The 19,045-nt window shown below is 43.4% G+C and overlaps 1 protein-coding gene across 6 annotated transcripts in view; it reads left to right on the top strand.

Moving 5' to 3' along the window:
• The window catches only part of htr2cl1 (5-hydroxytryptamine (serotonin) receptor 2C, G protein-coupled-like 1), an 86,835-nt gene that overhangs the window by 47,689 nt on the left and 20,101 nt on the right, over positions 1-19,045 (top strand). For 2 of the 6 annotated variants that reach the window (XM_055506996.1, XM_055506997.1), the window contains exon 4: positions 17,503-17,601. The exons of the other annotated variants lie outside the window; for them this stretch is intronic. The gene's annotated coding sequence lies outside the window, so the exon portion shown is untranslated. The remainder of the gene's footprint in view (positions 1-17,502; positions 17,602-19,045) is intronic. 6 annotated transcript variants of the gene reach the window in all.

Here is a 19,045-nt window from a genome sequence, read left to right as displayed (position 1 = left end):
GCTGAACTCTTTCTACCGTTCCAGAAAGTGTCCTTACATACTGTATGACAATATGTTATTCAGGTTCAACAACTGTGGACTCCAAGAGCTCATCCAATTGCATTGTATATGTGTTGTAGAATGACAATAAGGGCTATTCTGTTCAATTGTATTGTAGATCTGAGATGTTAAGTCATACACACACACACACACACACACACACACACACACACACACACACACACACACACACACACACACACACCAGGGAGCACAGGAAAAGGTCATGTCTCTAAAGCTAGTTAGTCTCTCTGGCCCTCGGCTCTGGAGGAGCTTTCGTCTCTTTGCTGCATGTCGCACTCGCGCTTCGTCTTCTTCCTCTCCATTCGCTGCCACCAGTCTATAAAGGCCAGAGCACCTCTGTTACACTGTTCTACCTGTGCTTGTGTCCTGCTTTCCTGGTTTCCTGCTCGTTTTACAAAGTGAAACCGCACACGGCCCTTATGCGTATTCAGAATATCAATGACCCTAAAAGCCAGAGTCCGTTTGTTTTGTTTGTGCTGTGTGCGTTTGCCTGAAGGTCTTAGCTGTAATGAAGTGTGAATCGTTCTGATAAGAACACGTGTGAGTCAGTGAACTACCCCCAAGGGACAAACACATACTCACAGATTACTGCCCTACAGATTATGAGTGTTTTCTGCACCTCGTTCTTTTACTCTGCTTATTTACTTTCCGATCTGGTGTTTCATTATCTCTGCACCTGTGGAGGCTGTGGAGGATGGCTGAAATGAAGTTACCCTCTCTACAGTACTTCCCTACTTATCTCACAGAAGCTAAGATTGTTTTACCTATTAGTTATGATTTACTTTTTACAGTACAGTTATACACACTGTGAATCGAAAACAGACTTTTGTGTTTCTTAACGCACCCATCTTCCAATTTATTCAAAAAACAGAAACCTGGAAAGGTTAATGATAAAGCTAATAAAGAGTGATATATCTCATATGCTATAAGATTACTGAAGCTGTAAGTTGGTGCCACATGTCCATCCATTTTCTTAACCGCTTACTCCCTAGTGCGGGGTCACGGGGGTGCTGGAGCCTATCCCAGCTGGCTACGGGCGAGAGGCAGGGTACACCCTGGACGGGTCGCCAGTCCATCGCAGGGCAACACATAGACACACAACCATTCGCGCACACACACTCACACACAGCCAATCAACCTAATGCACGTCTTTGGACTGTGGGAGGAAGCCGGAAAACCCGGGAATCGAACCCAGAACCTTGCTGTGAGGCGACAGTGCTACCCACCGCACCACCGTGCCGCCCTAGTGCCACATGTGTATATGCAAATAGTACTTCAGTGGAACTAACTGTAAAGGGAACACTTACTGCATCTGCTGGCAGACGACATCTGAAGACTTGAGCTTTGAGACAAATTCACTTCACTGGCTTTCAAAGCTGTGCTTGATAAAAAGGTGTATGCTATGAAACAACAAAGCAAGTTTCCTTCTCTGTTCTGTGCTGCTATGGTTATTCTGTTTGGGTTTTTGCCCACTCGTGTTTTGTTCTCTCAAGTCTTGGCTACTACTGTTTGGAGGTTTATTTTAGGTCATTCTAGGCTTTTGAGAGATTTGTGTGGCTTGTCCATATGAAGGCTTTTGATGGTTATACAGCTACACCTGTGGGCACTCGGATTACATTTAGATGTACTGTATGTATGCTAAAATATTTACAGTAACTATTGCTGCTGTGTGTGATTTAAAATATATATACAGCATAACAATCAGAATGGATCCAGGCTATTTGCTCTGCCTAACAGTGACAGTTATCTGCATTGCTGCATGTCGTGTGTTGTTTACTCTGAGCATAGCTGCAGCACTTATCCTGATTGGACCGAAGGTTCCACATGGTTGCCCTGAATCATCTGTGTGAGCGAGTCTCTTTGGAGCTGTCCATGGTGCTGATGTCATAAGGTTATACACTCCACTGGTGCTAGGACACTAACTTTGGTGGGTGTTTGACCTTAGCTTTACATTTTCAATAAAATGTCCGAGGTTCAATTATTTTCCACCATTCCTAGAAAAGCTAGCCATCTTCACCTCAGATGTGTGTGTATCTGCGCAGAAGCTGCACTCATTCCCAATAATTTCCGTGAGGAGGACATGACATTACCATGCTTGTTTCTGACAGGGCTGGAAACTAAATGCAGTGTTTTTCCCTTTTCAGTTTGTGGATTTTTGAAGCATTTCTTCTGCTAATGAAGAAGGCAATGAGGCTTTAATTAGCGTCTCACACAGCCGCATCGCAGGCTTCCTGGAATAAAGGTAATCAGTGGATATGGGCTTTCCAACTTTGGGACACATGGTTGACAAGTCATCACTACGCCCCCGCTGGGCGCATAAACCCAAATTAGCTCTTCTCACACCCACTGTATTTCGAACGCAAAAGGGAAAATGCTGCATGTCACCAAATAGTTTCCGTGTTTTAAGTGCTCCATTTTCACTTTTGAATATATAAATTTTTAAATATGAGGAGCGCAGGGTCATAAGTGCTTTAGCTTCAGCTAAAATATATGACCGGAGTATGAAATCAGTCAATGTGCCCTTGAGCAGAGCATCATACTTCAGCTGTATTATGACAGGATGCTGGATAAAAGGCCACTGAGAAAAGTGTTAAACTATTAAATCTTCAGTAAACACAAAATAATGGCTGCATGCGTAACACGCACTCACACATATATACCCATAAAATAATTACTCCCCTCTTGGCTGTCTATCAAATGCTTCTGCCTTTATAATGACATGCTAATAAGGCACTAACAACACAAAAAGCTAACAAGCTTTGCAATTAAAATGACGGGAAAGTCTTCTCGTCGTCTCCACTCCTGCCTCTCTTCCGCCTCTCCCCAGGGGGGCCCGGGTGTTTTGTCAGCCCTACTTGGTCGTTTTTATAAAGGAGGCAGGCACATCAAAAAGTGTCAGTATGGGAGTGTGTAAGTGTGCATGAGAGGGAGAACGTGTGGTGTGTGTCCTTTTGTTTAATCTCCAATAATGTTCCTGTTTAAGAGTGGAGAGCTGTGTCAGAATGCTGAGTAAAACTCTCTTGAGGACTGCCTACGCACACACACGCACACACACACACACACACACACACACACACACACACACACACACACACACACACACACACACACACACACACACACATCGCTCCTCCTACTCTTTCCCTTTTATTCTCATCCTCAAAGTCCTTTTTGTGATAATGCAAAAGGACAGGATCTCTGAAAAATTCAGCCGCAGCAGAGTGAGAGTAACAGTAGGAGATGGTCCTGCTTCAGTGTGATAAATGGACGTAGCATGTATGTGACGGTGGAAACGGGTTCAACCCACTGAGCGACATTTGTTATGAGTATGGAAAGTAGGAACGACCCCAATGCTGTACAGTAGGTGGGACGTGTGAAGGTGTGAGTCCTTTTAAACAGTGAAACGAAAGACTTGCAGGCTTTTGTTTGTTGTGATTTGGCTTTGACTCAATCATCTGTGCAGAAAATAAAGACAGGCTAAGCTGTCAAGAGGAGATTTACAGCCATGCAGCCAACTTCCAGCTTTTAATCTGCCTTCGCCGGGAAAGTTGTTACAGCATAAAAGCATCACGTTTGTGAGCTTCTTACACCGTTAATATTTCCCACACAATGTTCGAGAAAATGTATTTAGTGTAAACTTTCTAAACTGAATCCAAGGTTAAGAAAAACCAGCACAATAACTGCTTCATAACGTACAGTACAGCCCCTTATTATGGGGTTGTTCGCGTTCCAGCTGTCTGGCCTGCAGTTATTCAGCTCTCACTTGATGTTGCCCTTTCTACTGTCATATGCTGCATTTTGTGAGAGACACACTCCAGCTCTGCCACATCCATTCTCAGTCTCCTCCAGACATTAGACAAGAGGGCAATAATCCCGAACTGGCAGGATGGGTAACTTTCCTTTAGAGCTTAGTGTGGACGCTGGCTGACACATCATGAATAGTTACAGTATACTGTATATAACAACAGCCTGACCACCACAGCGTCTACTGTGCTCTCTGTTGCCTCGATTGAGCCTTGACTATCAGTTGGTTAGAAACGAGACACAAATTAAATGCTTCACAAATTTGACTTGTTTTTTTAGTTTAAATTATCAAAGTAAAGTCACATTCACACAATGGGCAATCACTTGTGGAGTAGAGGAAGCAACATTTTGACAAAACAAAGGCAACAAGAGTTGAAGTGATTATTTCTGCAGTAGAAGTAAAGCTAATAAACAAGCTTGGTGAACACGTGCATTCAAAGGTTTTTTTGCTGTAACCTAATGTGTATTTTGTCTCTTTCTACTTTTCACCTCTTTCTTTTCTACAAGGATCATTAGTTAGACATTAAAGTCCCAAAGTTATTCATCTTTGCTCTCTTTCTGATGTGCTCTCTGCATTTCCTTGTTATCATCTTATGCCCTCTTCTTTGAGGTGACAGGTGATGGGATGTAACACAATAAAGCTTCACACGTCACTGGAGAAACCAACACTGTGTGTGTGTGTGTGTGTGTGTGTGTGTGTGTGTGTGTGTGTGTGTGTGTGTGTGTGTGTGTGTGTGTGTGTGTGTGTGTGTGTGTGTGTGTGTGTGTGTGTGTGTGTGTGTGTGTGTGTGTCGTCAGTCAAGAAGGTGAATTCAAGGTGAAGGCTCAAGTGCTGTCTATCACTTCACAGTGTTTGCTTCTGTTCCGTCATCTTCTGCTACGGGAGGAGGGTTTATTTAGTGATGAAGGTATTGGACTGATTTGTCCCAGTCTGATGTGCACTTGAAGTTAATTCCATGCCAAGACTTCAAATAAAAATGGCGAAGACAAAAGGGGAAGCAATGAGATGGTGATGACAAAGACAAATTGCAGAATGAACTACTGTGGGAGGAGACAGTCCAACGGTTTAGGTCAAGCAGCTAATACAAAGTTAATGTATTCTACTAGAAAACCTCCATCTAAATGTCAAATATCGACTTTTCATGCAAGTAATAAAAACTAACATCTTTGATTTGTTCAGAGGAGTCTATGTGTTGGGAACAGTAGACGTTCTTGGTTGAACAAACTGTCTGTTTTCCAAGTGAGCAGGTATTTGAGCAGGATAAGACCAAAGGTCAGTCTGTGCTTGATTGACCCAGCTCTACAGTACATGCTGCCTATACTGTAAAATGTATAGAGCATCATGATGAGGATAATCAGAGGAGGAGGCCAAACAGTGGCCACAGAATGTTAAGATACTCTTAAATCCAGCAATGATTGCAAGACAGAAAAATGTGAGTCCATTTGAACAGGGACAGGAATCCTATATTAGTTTACTTACTCAAAGGGGTGCTTCGCTGAAAAGTTGTATTATAAAAATTTGACATTTTATGAGTTAAAATGTACAAAAATGTTTGAAATTGATGGTCTCTGTCCAGAGAAAACAGGGAAAAGCGCAAGTGTTATAGTATGTGTTGTGACTGAAAATGGGTCATATCCTACAACACACAGAACGCGCTGCGCTCTGATGAACCTCCTGACCTGCTGTGATTGAGCCTACCTGATCCTGCAGGGCGTGTTACTCCTCCAGTTTTCGGACAAACGTTCGGACATTGCTTTGCAGCCTTTAATTTTTGATCAAAGCAGACAGTTGCTGGAAAGCCACAGATTCTTCATTTAGCCCAAACCCTCTTCGTTTCTTCGCCTGCTGTTTGTGGCTAGAAAAACAAGACGATTGTTCCTTCCGGGGCCTGATATTACCTGCAAACACTAATGCACAGGCTAACGTTAGCAACGTATGCTACTCCCAGCAGTACAGAACACGACAACCAGCAGCTCGTAAGGGTCCTCAAACTTCACAGCACAAGCAAAAACAATAAATGGTCGAATATATTACTGTACTTACTTAGTGCTCATTCCATCGTTCTGTCCCAGCTGTTTTTTTCTGGTTTGTCTGTGGCATCCTGAAGCTAGTTTGGACTGCTGCTTTGTTTAGATGCAGCATAAAACTAATAATCCACAACACACACGTTCCCCCGTCAGCAGTAGAATCCAAGAGAAATCTGCAGCAGTAAAATTCATTGTAGCGCAGTTCTGTTTCTACTGAGGCACGCTGCCGTGTTTATCTGCTGTCCGTCGCTGCCCCCACGCCGACGAAAGCTCCTTCTTCTTGCGTTTTATTGGTGGCTTGCAATCCACAATTCGTGCATTACTGGCACCTTCTAGGATGGAATTTGAATATTGACACCCTGGCTCCGTGCAGCCAGCCTTCACTTTAGCGGCCTCTTCCACCTCTGGCTCTGTCCCCATCTCAGCCTGACCCCGCCCCCTCTCAACCTGGCTCCGCCCCCTCTCAGTCTGGCTGTTGCTGGGGCAGTTACAGTACAGAGAATACCAGGAAGCACTAGTTGTAGTTTGTGAGTCCATGGCAATCTGCCAGGCCAGCTGAGGATGACGTGTTTTACGCATGTGTAACTGCCCTGGTGGATTGATGCAGAGTAATAAAGAGCGTCCCTTCATTCTTAAATACTACCCGACAGGCAACGATACTGTTTTTGGTCAACTCATTTTGAAAATTGCTGAAGTGTTCCTTTAAGGATTGATGAACTGCCGTGGTTTGTTATGGGAGGTAGGGTCATTTTCGATAAACAGTTTTCATTAGTCAACTGACAAGACAGGTTTCAATAACCGGAACGCGGAGCAGAAGACAATCTTGTCGCCACCTGAATGAATGAATCCACATTGGAGCGGAGTTGGCAGGAGAATATTTCATTTAAATTGAACACTTTTGACTTCAAGTGGCAATAATGATTCAGATTATGCATCTGCCTCACCTCATTCTTCCCACTTGGCTGGAAATGCATGCAATTTGTCACGCGGCCGTTTAGTTGGGACGATAGGGCAGATCTCCTTGGATGTGAGCCTGAGGAATGTAAATGTTGACTGACGGCGTGGCCGAGCAGAGCTTCTAAAGGGCAGAGTGAGCAGCCGCCGTGTGACAGTCGCAGCAGCAGACGCCACCGTAATGAAGCTTTTATTACGGCGATGTCCCGTGTGTGTGTGTGTGTGTGTGTGTGTGTGTGTGTGTGTGTGTGTGTGTGTGTGTGTGTGTGTGTGTGTGTGTGTGTGTGTGTGTGTGTGTGTGTGTGTATGTGTGTGTGTGTGTGTGTGTGTGTGTGTGTCCATCGCGCCTTCACCGCGTCTCCACTCGTTTTGTATAGCGAGGTCACCTTTGGTTTCCAGTATAACACCACACGCATGCATGAAATGATCTTGTGCACGTGCATGGAAGTAATGTGTGTTTGAATTCCTGATGTGTGTTCAGTTCAGTGTGGTCAACGTGCTCATGGATTCTCAGATCTTTTGCCTTAGGAGTTTACTTATTAGTGAATGCCTGGAATAAAACATGTCCTCTGGTTGAACGTGCTTCTTTGTTCTCACTGCTGAATGCTTAGGCTGGATTAAAACAGCTTGATATGAAGTTAATTCTGAAATTCTTCCCCTTGGGCTGAAATAGAAAACATTCTCAGTATTGCGTTGCATTCATTCATTATTGGTTCACTATAGGGTTGATTTTGTCTTTTTTCCTCAAACAAATAGAATATTAAATAGACCCAGTATTACAACTAGTACAGTATGTCAGTTCATTAATTAGTCATGTTTAAGATACAGATTCATTTACTGGTGGATTAAAGTGATGTTTTCTCATACTTTGTGGACTAGTGGCCAAACGTTACCTCACTTAGATCATTTATCATACACTGTACTCCATTTTTTTCCAAGTTTTTCCTACATCATACAAAAGTCCAGTCCAGTTCTGTTCAGGTCAGTTTGAATGACAGAAATTTTATAGGGAACTTTAGAGACACTTGAGCTTCCCTGATCAGGACTGGTCAGAGAAGATGAAAGGAGAAGCATCATAATCACTGCGCTACCAAGTGGCCTCTACAGGTCTGGTTTTAATACAAGGACAAAAAGCACATCGCATACACAGATAGCTATAGGCAAACCTTAAACCTCACTACAGCTTTATCCAATGTCAAATCATAGTAAGGTGTGTGCGTGTGTGTGTGTTTAGCATTTCAGTCATAACTGCATAGCCTTAACTCTAATTACTGTGCGTATGTGTGAATCTGAGCAGATATCAGAGTCACAGTGATCTATTGCAGCCAGCCTGCTGTTTACTGAGCTCAGGCATGCACCCATCTGCCATAATTAATTTATCTTCACTCTTTAACCACTACAGCTTTATGTCTGTGATGTGTAGCTCCGCTCATTCATCTCATGTTTAGCATAACTGACGCGTATTAAAAAGGATGACGGTCTCTGTCATTACCACTGTGACCTTCATTTGGAGCATTTGGGCTGCAAGGTCACCTATAACACCACAGTCATGACCACTATGGTCTAAGGGTTATGACAGCAGCTGTTATGTTACTGTAGGTGCACACAGCGGTTCGCTTGGAGTGACAGCTCTCTGACTGATTGAAAGGCCCTCCACAAAACCCCGCTGAGTATTTTAATTTCATGGCGCATTACCCCCAACCTCTGCGAGTGTCAACACAATCCTACATGTTTACACAACATGTAACTTCTTTCTCCGATGGAGGTAAAGTAAGTCACGAACCGACGCAGCAGCTTAGATGTGATCAGACGTACAGTAGATGTGATATTAAAGCAGTCTTCTGTGTTCATCTTGTTATCAATTAAACTGAACCTCACAGTTGCAGTAATTGTTGAATCTGTTTTTATTGATTGTCTTCCAAGCACCTTACCCTTCCCTGAACCATAATAAAACCTATGAAATCTGCTTGTGACTAAAATATTGTTGATGTTGATTTTCCAGAATTTGACGTCCGACGTGATTAGAATGCGTCAGGATGTCATCTCTTTCAAGCCCTGCACAAATAAGCTTCTTTGCTGTTGTCGTCCTTTTATTCATCTGACTCACCCTTCATTCTTCCCCGCTTTGTACTTTCTTCGTTCTGACTTTCCATCACTGCCGATTGCAGCCTACGACCTTGTTTCCACCCACCTGTGTGTGTGTGTGTGTGTGTGTGTGTGTGTGTGTGTGTGTGTGTGTGTGTGTGTGTGTGTGTGTGTGTGAGTGTGTGTGTTTGTGTGTGTGTGTGTGTGTGTGTGTGTGTGTGTGTGTGTGTACGTGTCTGTTCCTCGAATTGTGTTTGTTTGTATCACTGTCCTTGGTTGTTGTTTGTGTGAATCCACATTTTGTTGGGTTGTTTTCACTGTATGATTATTTATAGCCTTGTCTTTGTCTCAGTACCAGCCAAGGCTTGAGCTGTGTGTCTCTACGTCCCTGTTATTTATTTTTGTGCATGTCTATATATTATAGTTTAAGGCTCTCTTCTCAACCTCTTAATAACACTGAACATGAGGGCCCTTTAGTGCCGCCTGTCGTCTACGTGATTAGTGGGAGTCAAAGCAGCAGAAGTGTTTTAGGTCGAGCACAGTCAAGGGCGATCAGTGCGTTTGAAGGGGTCCTAATGGTCGGAGACCTCCAGGAGATGCGTTACAGCGATGACCGGAGGGAGGGACGAAGAGCTGTGGGAGAAGAGATGAATGGACTAATAGACAGTAAACGACAGGCATGAGACGGTGAAGGGATGAAGTAAGAGAGGCCAGAGAGAAAATGACACAACCTGCTCTGTGTGTGTGTGTGTGTGTGTGTGTGTGTGTGTGTGTGTGTGTGTGTGTGTGTGTGTGTGTGTGTGTGTGTGTGTGTGTGTGTGTGTGTGTGTGTGTGTGTGTGGCGTCAGTCCAGGGCCAGTTGAGTGTGGCATTACAACATTCAAACTAGACCAAACAACCTCTTCGTCATTCAACGGGAACTGAATGCATGCTGCTACTGACTGAAAATGTGCTTGTCTGGTACAAATTGCAAACAGGATCACAGGGAAACAAAGAGAAAGGGGCAGTGGACACCATGAACCAAAGGAGGCTGTTCTCTCAGGCGAGTGACAGAACTGAGTTCCTTCTTCACACCAACAACAGATGTGAGTTAGGAAGAATAATGAGCAAAATGGGGGGTATGAAAAAACGAAGTAGCGAATGAAGACAGAGGAGAAAAAGAGGCACTCGCCAAAACCCAGATGAAAAAAGCAGCTTAAAGTGGCAAATCTGACTCTGTAATGAATAATGATGGCTGTAGTATATTGAATTGGCCTAGAAACCCACTGCAGGCAGTAGAGAGGTTACGGGGTTGAAATCAGCCAAGATGAAAAGAGACAGATAAAGAGGACGAGAAGAAAAACAACCGGCCGAATAAGCGTTTTGGAGTTATGGCTAAATGGAGGTTAAATGTCTGTGAATGTGCGGCTCTCACCTATCCATCACCGGAGACCTGACCTCCACACCAGCACGTGTAGCCCAATGCTTCCTGTGTGCGCGCTGCAGCCACTGTAAATGGATCAGAAGCCTGTCTTTCTTCAGCACGTGTAGCAGCAGCTCAGCGCTTCACTGCGAGTCTGGTGTGGACAGTGAAGCAGTGAAGGCTGTGAGAGAAGCAGATGGGAGGAAGGTGATCACATTCAGGGTGTCTACTCAAACATCACGTACAATCTGTGTGCTAAAATCCAAAAACATTTTTCATTACTATAAATTAATGAGATTTATGTCTTAGCTTTATTGAGACAGAAAACTGTAAACTAACTAAATGTCACCCTCAATCCTGCTTTTTAAAGAACTTCTGCATCTTCCTTCTTTATTTTATTACATTATATTAAATGAAAAGAATTTTTTATTTAATGCCTTAAATATCCATCTCTGGAAATTCACAAAGGTGCAACTGAATAACAGACTATTACTCATAACTTATTAATTCAAGGTCAGTGAAACTGAGAGATTCTTCATTCAATAGATTTTCATGATATTTTATTTTTGATCTTTCTGTAGTTTTGTACATTTTTGGCATACGTCTCACTGCTGGTTTTCACTTTAATGCACGTACTGAATTAAAGTCACTTTAGCTAGTTTTGAGTAAACAAGCTGTAATAATATTTTGAACTGAAAGCATTTAAATGCTTGCATGTTAGACTTTCACCCCACAACCGCCTTTTGAGCTGCTCCTATATAAAGAAAGACACAGGTGGAGTGCAGGGGATAAACGTGAGTGGGGCTGAAGGGAAGGGGGGAAGAAGATATAAATATCTGGAGTAAGAGTGCAAGATGTGTCACTCCACCTCAAGTGCCAGATTTCCTCTCTTCCACTTAAAATTTACTCGAAGGCAGGCAGAGATGGATAGACTCAGAAAGGAAGAAGCAAAGAGATGGAGGAGTGTGCCGCTGCCCACTCAAGGGCAAAGAGCACCTTGACAGCTTTCTTGCACAAAGACTAGTCATGTCAGGCTCCTCTTCTCTCCCTGTCTCAGATCTTCTGTCCTTTGTGTGTATCTGTCACATTTATTTTTGTACATAATTATATTTGAGGGCAGAAAGTCTTTAAAATGCTTAGAATATAGAAAATTACAGTTCATTTTATACTGGGCAAACAAAACTGCAGAGTTATAAATACATTCTTGTCACAAATGAAAGCCACTTTCAATTGACAACGATTAGACCTTGAAACAGTTAGGTGTCATTATGTTGTGTCATAATTATTATATAAACAAATAAAGTTCCCATGAACATAAGAGATTTTTTTGGACTTTCAAAGCTTATAGGGGGACATCACAAATGAAAATTAGGGAGTTGTTTTTTAGGGAGGCAGAGGTTGTTTTTAGAGAGAGGCATTCATACATAAGTACAGTGTCATCTGCAAAAGTTAGTGTTTTAATTTCTCCAGTAGGAAATTAGTACGAACCAGGAACTATGCATGTGATAAAAGGGGAAGATCAGAAGTAAAGAAATGAGGGGATGAAAGTAATTTTTAAGGGATAGAGAAAAAAGGAAAAATAACACTACCAACCATCATATAGAACAGAAAACTGACTCACAGCACATTAGGACCACAGAGTTTCCTATAAAAAGAACTCAACCAAGCAAAGCAATAAATAAAATCAGTTCCCTCCTTTGTGTGTCTTGTGAAGGTAATGTCACTTGACACACGTGTATTATGTAGGCAAACTAGGGTCTAATAAAATAGATTATGTTTGCACACACACACACACACACACACACACACACTCACACACACAAACACACCCAATCTTTGTTGTGCATGAGAGCACATGGCAGATATTTAGAGCACAAGCAGCATGAAAGAGCTTTTAACCTTGCTGCTGTATGTGACCAGATAAGTTCTCTCTGCACCGTAGAATAGCGTAAGACACACACACACACGCACGCACACACACACACACTCATAGTGTCTTTAAGTCCAATAGCTTCTAACCTTGCCGTCTGTTTGGTAAACGAAAAAACGCTCATGAATGTGGAACAAACTGCACATAAACACACGCCGCAGACAAAGTGTATTTGTTTCCTCTCACTCGCTCGCCGCTGATTATATTCCCAACGAATAAAAGCCAAGGACGTCTCGCCTCACCTTCGGTTGAATTGAAAGTTGTGTAAGTCGAGACCTGCGTCATCTGTACATTGTGCTGTAACAATGTTTTTGTTTCTTTGCGCATGAGGCATCTGTTGGATTGGATTCTGCTGCAAAATGCTTTCATGTGCTCACAAGGTCATCTGGTTATTGGAGGGAGGTTTAAGTTTTCACCGAGTTACAATCATGGCATACTGTAAATCTAATAAAGTCCAGTTGTTGGGTTCAAATCCATGAATCGAGGTAGATCGACTCCTGGTTTTCGTCCCATCTGGCGTTTTTTCTTATAGTAATTTCTCTGAATAGCACAGCCCTAAAGTCATCGTTGCCAAAAATATGAAACTAAACAATAATGCGCTATAATTATCCTTTATGTCTCGAGGGCCACTTGGAGGCAGTAAAGACAGCTCCAACCTGGCAGATTGTGTTTCAAGTTGTAAGTCCGGTGAACTTCTGCCTATTTAAATATTGTGTCCCTCCGCTTGATGGAAAAAAGGTTCAATATCCACAAAAACTGAACCAGGAGAGAAAAACAGTGGTGCAGAGAAGTACGCTGCCGCCGCTAGATGATTTGATAGAGACGAGTGGATGAATGAGAGGAGTCACGGGTGAATGGAAAACTCAATTTGTGCCATCTTTTTTTAATGTGTATTGGTTTCGCTGGATTCAATTCTTTCACCGTTTTACACTCTGTTGTTCAGACTCACCCACTGTGTAATTTCATTCAGTGTGGTTTTCTTTCAGGCAGAAATGTTCAATATTTCATTTGGCTTTCAGAGGCGCATTCTGTGTAATTAGACCATTTCAGCTGCCTGCGAGGCTTAATCGTAGCTCATGTTTATGTCGCTGGATCAGTGTTGGGATTGTCTATGAGTATGTATGTGACGGTTAAGTCATAAAATCTAAAACCGCGGTGGGGACGCGGCGAAATGAGCCTTTTCCTCCAGCACGGCTCAAACAGCGCGGTCAGAGTTGTGGAACTCCTTCACTGCTCAGCGCTTGCTGTGTGCTGCTATAGACCTTCCACCATGTAATAAAAAAAGGTTAGAATCCCTCCCAACATGTACTTAATACGACACTGGTTCCAACGAATGGAGAGTGAGAGTAACAGCAAAGGCTTTCATAGCTTGACTTAGGGACGAAGAGGAGCTTGATGTGATGTTCTTAGACCTTCTCTTCACTCCTCGCCTCACCTGACCCGAGTATTGAAGTGGCACCAGACTCATTTACCTTGAAGACACAAACCATGACACACAAGCACACGCTCACGAACACACGCTCCAGACTTGGACGTGTTTTACGTTCAGTCTCGCGCCTTCCCACAGTTTCGTACCTCGCTGCTCTCTTATCTTTGCACCTTCCCTCCGGTGTGAAATCAACTCGTCCACCAGCTCGCTCTCATTTTACACTGTTGCTCGCACAATGACAGGTTGATTTTGTGTAGTGACCTAGTAGAAAATTACTTTTCGAGGTCACCAAAGTGGTAAATATCCATCCACTTCAGCGCCGTTAGCATCCAGTCGCGTCATTTCTGCCTTTATCTTTGTCTTGGCCTCCACCAACTCCTGTAGACTTCTGGCTTTTAAGCAGTTAAATGAGTTAATGTTTTCACAGGGCGGCTTTCAAACGTGTCTCAGTCGTTTGGTATATTGCAAGTGATGCAAAGTGACTCTATCTTTTCCTTTTCACCTGCAGTAGCTGGAATTGGAACTGGTGACAGTGCAGAGATGGGTTGGGTTTTGATAGCCTCCATCTGTGAACAATGTTTGCTTGGCGCGACCAGCAACTACACTCTCTGTTCTTTCTTCTGGCTGTTTAGTTAAGAGGAACATTGGCTGAGCACAACATAAATCAAGCGCGCCTTGTCCTACAACCTGCTTTGAGATGGCGAAATGTCCTTGCGATTGCCTGTATTTTACTGTCAGCCGTTGTTGTGCTTGTGGTGTTCGCGTTGACACATTCACTGTGCTTTAATGGGATTTTTGACAGCGGTGGGGAATGCACACACACACATACACACCCTCCTCCCCTTGGTTTAGTCCCTTAAACACTTTTAAGCAAAGCAAATCAAAAGTTGATACCAGTTCAGCAGTTGCAAAATACCCCACGTTTTAAGACATTTGCTTTGAAAGCCTGTTGTTGCCGAATCAGCCTGCTGTAAAAGCATCTCTGCTCCCACCATCACTCTGCCAGAGTAGCCTCAGTCATCTGCAGCCTGTTTGCCCTTTGGACCCGTTTACCCAATAATCAGATCCTTTGACTCTCGATCACCCGCCTTTTGAATTTACTGTTGCTGTGAATTTGGCTCTGGCTCTGTGTTGGAGTCCGCCTCTGGTCATCTCTAATATTGGACTCATTGTTTTCTGGTGAGGTCTGTTTGTGCATTAGTCTTTGAATACTCCGCTCTCTCTGTACTTGAGTTTTTCAAATTAGATGTGGAAGATGGTAGAAATTGAGCACAAATAGATCACTTCAGTGCCTCTTGCCTCTGTAGTTAATCACATAAATTAAAGATGGCCTCTAAATCTACCACTAAGGAGTGTTTGAGAATATCTCTAGGCTTCGATCTGTATTTCATCTGTGAACTGTAATTTGTGAGAGAGAAGAGCCAGGCGGCAAATTTATTCCAGTTTCCCCAAGACTGCAAAACCAGAATTTACATTTTCCTGAAGCAGAATGTGTCATTCTCTCTATGAATAAATTGACTGAATTAGTTGAATTATGATGACGGCATGAAACAGTCAACCTCCCAAATGAATCTTCTTCGTTTTAGACATTTCTAAAACTCTCTTGAAAGTGTTTTCTGTCGACCCCTCCACACGTGATACACACTAGCTGACATTAAAGCTCAAAAACAATTAAACTTATATTAAAGACTTATTGAAAGGTGGTGTTTTGAAGGGTGTTTGTCGATTCTTTGATTCAACCCAGCTCATGTAAACAGTTTGCATTTCTAAAGTTCAGTGGCAACCTGTCGTCTGTCGCTTTCTATTTGAGGCTTAATTAATCTCTTTCGACGTGAAGGTGCTTCTGAGCTTCGCGTTCACATAATGCCTCACTTCCCTTTGTGGTTCATTCTCCTGTTATAGTGGGCGTCTGTCCCACTGTCCTTCTCTTGCCTCTCTCGCTTGGTTTAATGATACTGTTTCTGATTAATTGCCAAGTAGCCTTTTAAAAAGATAATGAGTTTCTCAACAAGTAGCCATTATAGCAATGAAAAACATTCTATTTTCATTACCTCATTATTGACTTTGCATGTGGAGAATGAGGGCTGACATTTTCCCTTTTTTCTCATGTCCTTCATTCACTTTCCTGCTTGTATACCCCGGGTGCATCTTTGCACAGTTAATCAGATTATTTACAGTATATAGGGCCAAATCACAAAAGGATCATTTCAAAGCACGTCAGATTTTAAGGTCAAACTCAACAACCGCCCTTGAGCAAACACTGGGCAGCAATGAAGGAAGACTCTTTAATAGAAGCATTCAGGAGACTCAAACCTTGTCCCCACCACCTGTTTTCCTCTTTAATAGTAAACCCTGTGATAGTAAGCCAATAATTCTCTAGAGTTTCCCACTTTTTTGTGTCTCTCTCTATCTGCGATGCCCAAATTTCACTGTCTTTCTGAGGAGCCGAGTTTGTTGTCGCTGATTTAAAGAACGTCTTTGTTATCGGTTTCACATGCAGCGGTGTGGAGCCTTCGCTGCACCGACGGAACCGCACACGATACAAACCCGTTCTTCTCCATGATCCTTCACGGCAGTCGACAGATCAAATATCTTCAGGTTACAATCGCTCTCACTCTGTCTGTGACGCACACGCGACAGGATGATATGGACCAGCAGCAGCTCTGTGTTAATGGCCTTTACTTCACCCAGCAGTGGAGCCACATTCAGCCTTTTCTGCGCTTCCTTTTCTCTCTTCTCTCACTACATGTCTGGTTTGTTTCAGTAGATGTTGGGTTTTATTCCACTTTCAGCTGAATTAAATTTGAATGAGCATGTTTTCAATTTACATATGTGTATTTACATGTAAGAGGATTCATACATGTGTAAAAGGATTAAGTTTGCTATATAAAATATGTATGTATGTATGTATATAATATATATGTGTGTTGTATTGGATTTTATTAACAGTTTCCTCTGTTGTTAGTGTTGAAGCTAAGTTGAGTACGTGGTGGTGATACTAAGTATTTACTAAGCTGTGAAATGGTCGATCGTTTATCTAACTATGAGTCAGGACGTTTTCCAGAATGTCAAACCATTTATAAGGCACAACAGCAACGCTTCATTATGTTGTGCATCAGTACAGCCAGTCTGCAAAGCATAATGAATGCTGCACGCTGTAGTGGATAAAAGGCTAGATAGCTAATCTATATCAGATATAACGTGCAGTGATGTTGCACAACCTCTTTTCTCTGAAGGCTTTTTTCTCCCCTAAAGCTGCTTCTCTCTGTCATCTGAACATGTCTGTATTCAAACACCCTTTGTACATTTTGATGAGTAATGTCTCTTCGCTATTAACCGTCTGGGCCGGTAAACATTCTTCTGGGTCTTGGAATGTATTGTAATTAGATCATGTGATAATGTAATGCTCCACGAAAAGGCTCCTTAAATCCCACCTAAGGTGCAAATGTGAGACAGATTCCTTCAAAGGCATTCAGGTGTTTTGGAAGATCTGATTCACGTTTTCTTCTTCTCCCGTCATTCAGAGGTCTTGACAGGCATGTGTTGGAATGAAACTAGAAACTAGAGTACAAAACCGGATTATAAAGTTGATGCCTTTTAACCATATTGCTCTGAAATGTCAGCTTCCACGTTGGGCTGGTGTGTGTGTGTGTGTGTGTGTGTGTGTGTGTGTGTGTGTGTGTGTGTGTGTGTGTGTGTGTGTGTGTGTGTGTAGGAGTCACTGTGGTTTCAGTCATGATTGGATCTGAAATGCTCCACAAAGGAGCATCAGAAGTCATCGTCCCCTTGTTCCCTGTGACTCTGCAGGCAGTGATGATGCCGATCCTTCACTCCGCCGCTGTGGAGTGACAGGTCAAAGGAAGCAGGAGGGGTCCCTGCTGCCGGGAGCCCAAAACATCAGCACAGGTCAGTCCCGTGGTTTGCAAGGCATCGTGAAGTAAGGGGGCTGATGTTCCTCTAATCCCGCTCCTCGCCCGCTGCCCCCGTCGTCTCTTTTGACACGCTCTCTCTCTCCTCCGGCACCTTCAGCGCTTTGTCAAACACGCGCGCCTCCACATCGCGCTGGCAGAGCTCAAAGGGCTCAATATTTCTGACTGAAGGAGCTTCAAAGGTGCACTCGCGATGCAGCCCGGCACTTTCTGCAAGCGCCCTTGCTCTCTCGCTGCTGTTGTCTTGGCATTAAAGCAAAGGATACGCCGCTGCAGCATCGTGTGATGCCGCGACCGTGACCCAACTGTTGAGGCGGAGCATTTACCTGGCTCTGCTTTCCGGTCTGGCCATTCGAGTCTTGAGAAACTCCACTATTTATGCTAGCTGCAATAAAACCCCGAACTCTGTGGCGAAGGCTGTTTTTGTTCTGCAGATCTGCTATCACAGCACAACAGCTGTGCTGTGAGACGGAAAAAAGCACAAAGGATCTGATGCCAAATACAAATGAGCTTATTGTTGCTCCAGAACTTGGTATTTAGTCATTTTATACTGTAGCTGTTGGTGTCTATGGCTGTGAAACAGAGACCCCGCAAATAAGAGCAGTTAGTGCTGTTTGCAGGGCAGTCAATAAGAAGAAAAGCCCTTTCAGTCCCCTGTCACCCTACACGGTTTTATCTTGTAGAGCAGAATTTACTTAAACAAACATAAGTGCAGCAGCAATTTGTCCCTGTGGTGAGCAGCAAAGCGACATCTGTGCCTTAACTAGGCTTTGGCTGCGTGATCCTCCCCGAGTCTCCAGCTGCATGCATCTGATCTGTGGTCGGGAGCTAATGAACTGTGTTTTCATGCCAGGTTTAACAACAGCAAGAGATGATTAAATGCATAAAGAGCATCGGTAGACTAATAATTCCCAACTCCGCGTCCTCATCTGCGCGTTTCGTCAGTTTCCTCTCCTCCCAATCACGTTACCTTTATCTCTTTAATCCCATTTTCACCCGGCCCTCGCGCTCGTCGTCCTTCGCTCTCCATCCCATCAGCTTTCATCTCGCCTTCTCCCCTGTGATGCATAACCACCTTATCAGGCCACTTAAACAACTCACCTGCAGCGTTTCCTGTGGACTCTGCTGAGAGGAAGCCTTCGTTCTGTTGCAGACGGAGCAGTGCAGAGGTGATGTCATCACATTCCTACGGAAATGCCCACACATTTACACCCTCAGCCTTCTTTCATTTCATGTTCCAGCCCAAACCTTTTAGATGTCAGTGGCCTTAGTTTTCAGAACCCACTGTTTAACCGATTTTATGTTGCACAGAGTTCCGACATGGCCAAGACAAATAATCAATAAGTCCTGATAGAAAACGTGCTTCACAGCCTCCTCTAATCTGCTGAATTTACAGATGCGTCTGACTATAGAAAGTCCGG

The sequence above is a fragment of the Betta splendens genome, chromosome 2 (assembly GCF_900634795.4).
Source record: "Betta splendens chromosome 2, fBetSpl5.4, whole genome shotgun sequence".
Taxonomy (NCBI): Eukaryota; Metazoa; Chordata; class Actinopteri; order Anabantiformes; family Osphronemidae; genus Betta; species Betta splendens.
This window is presented reverse-complemented; position numbering and strand designations above follow the sequence as displayed.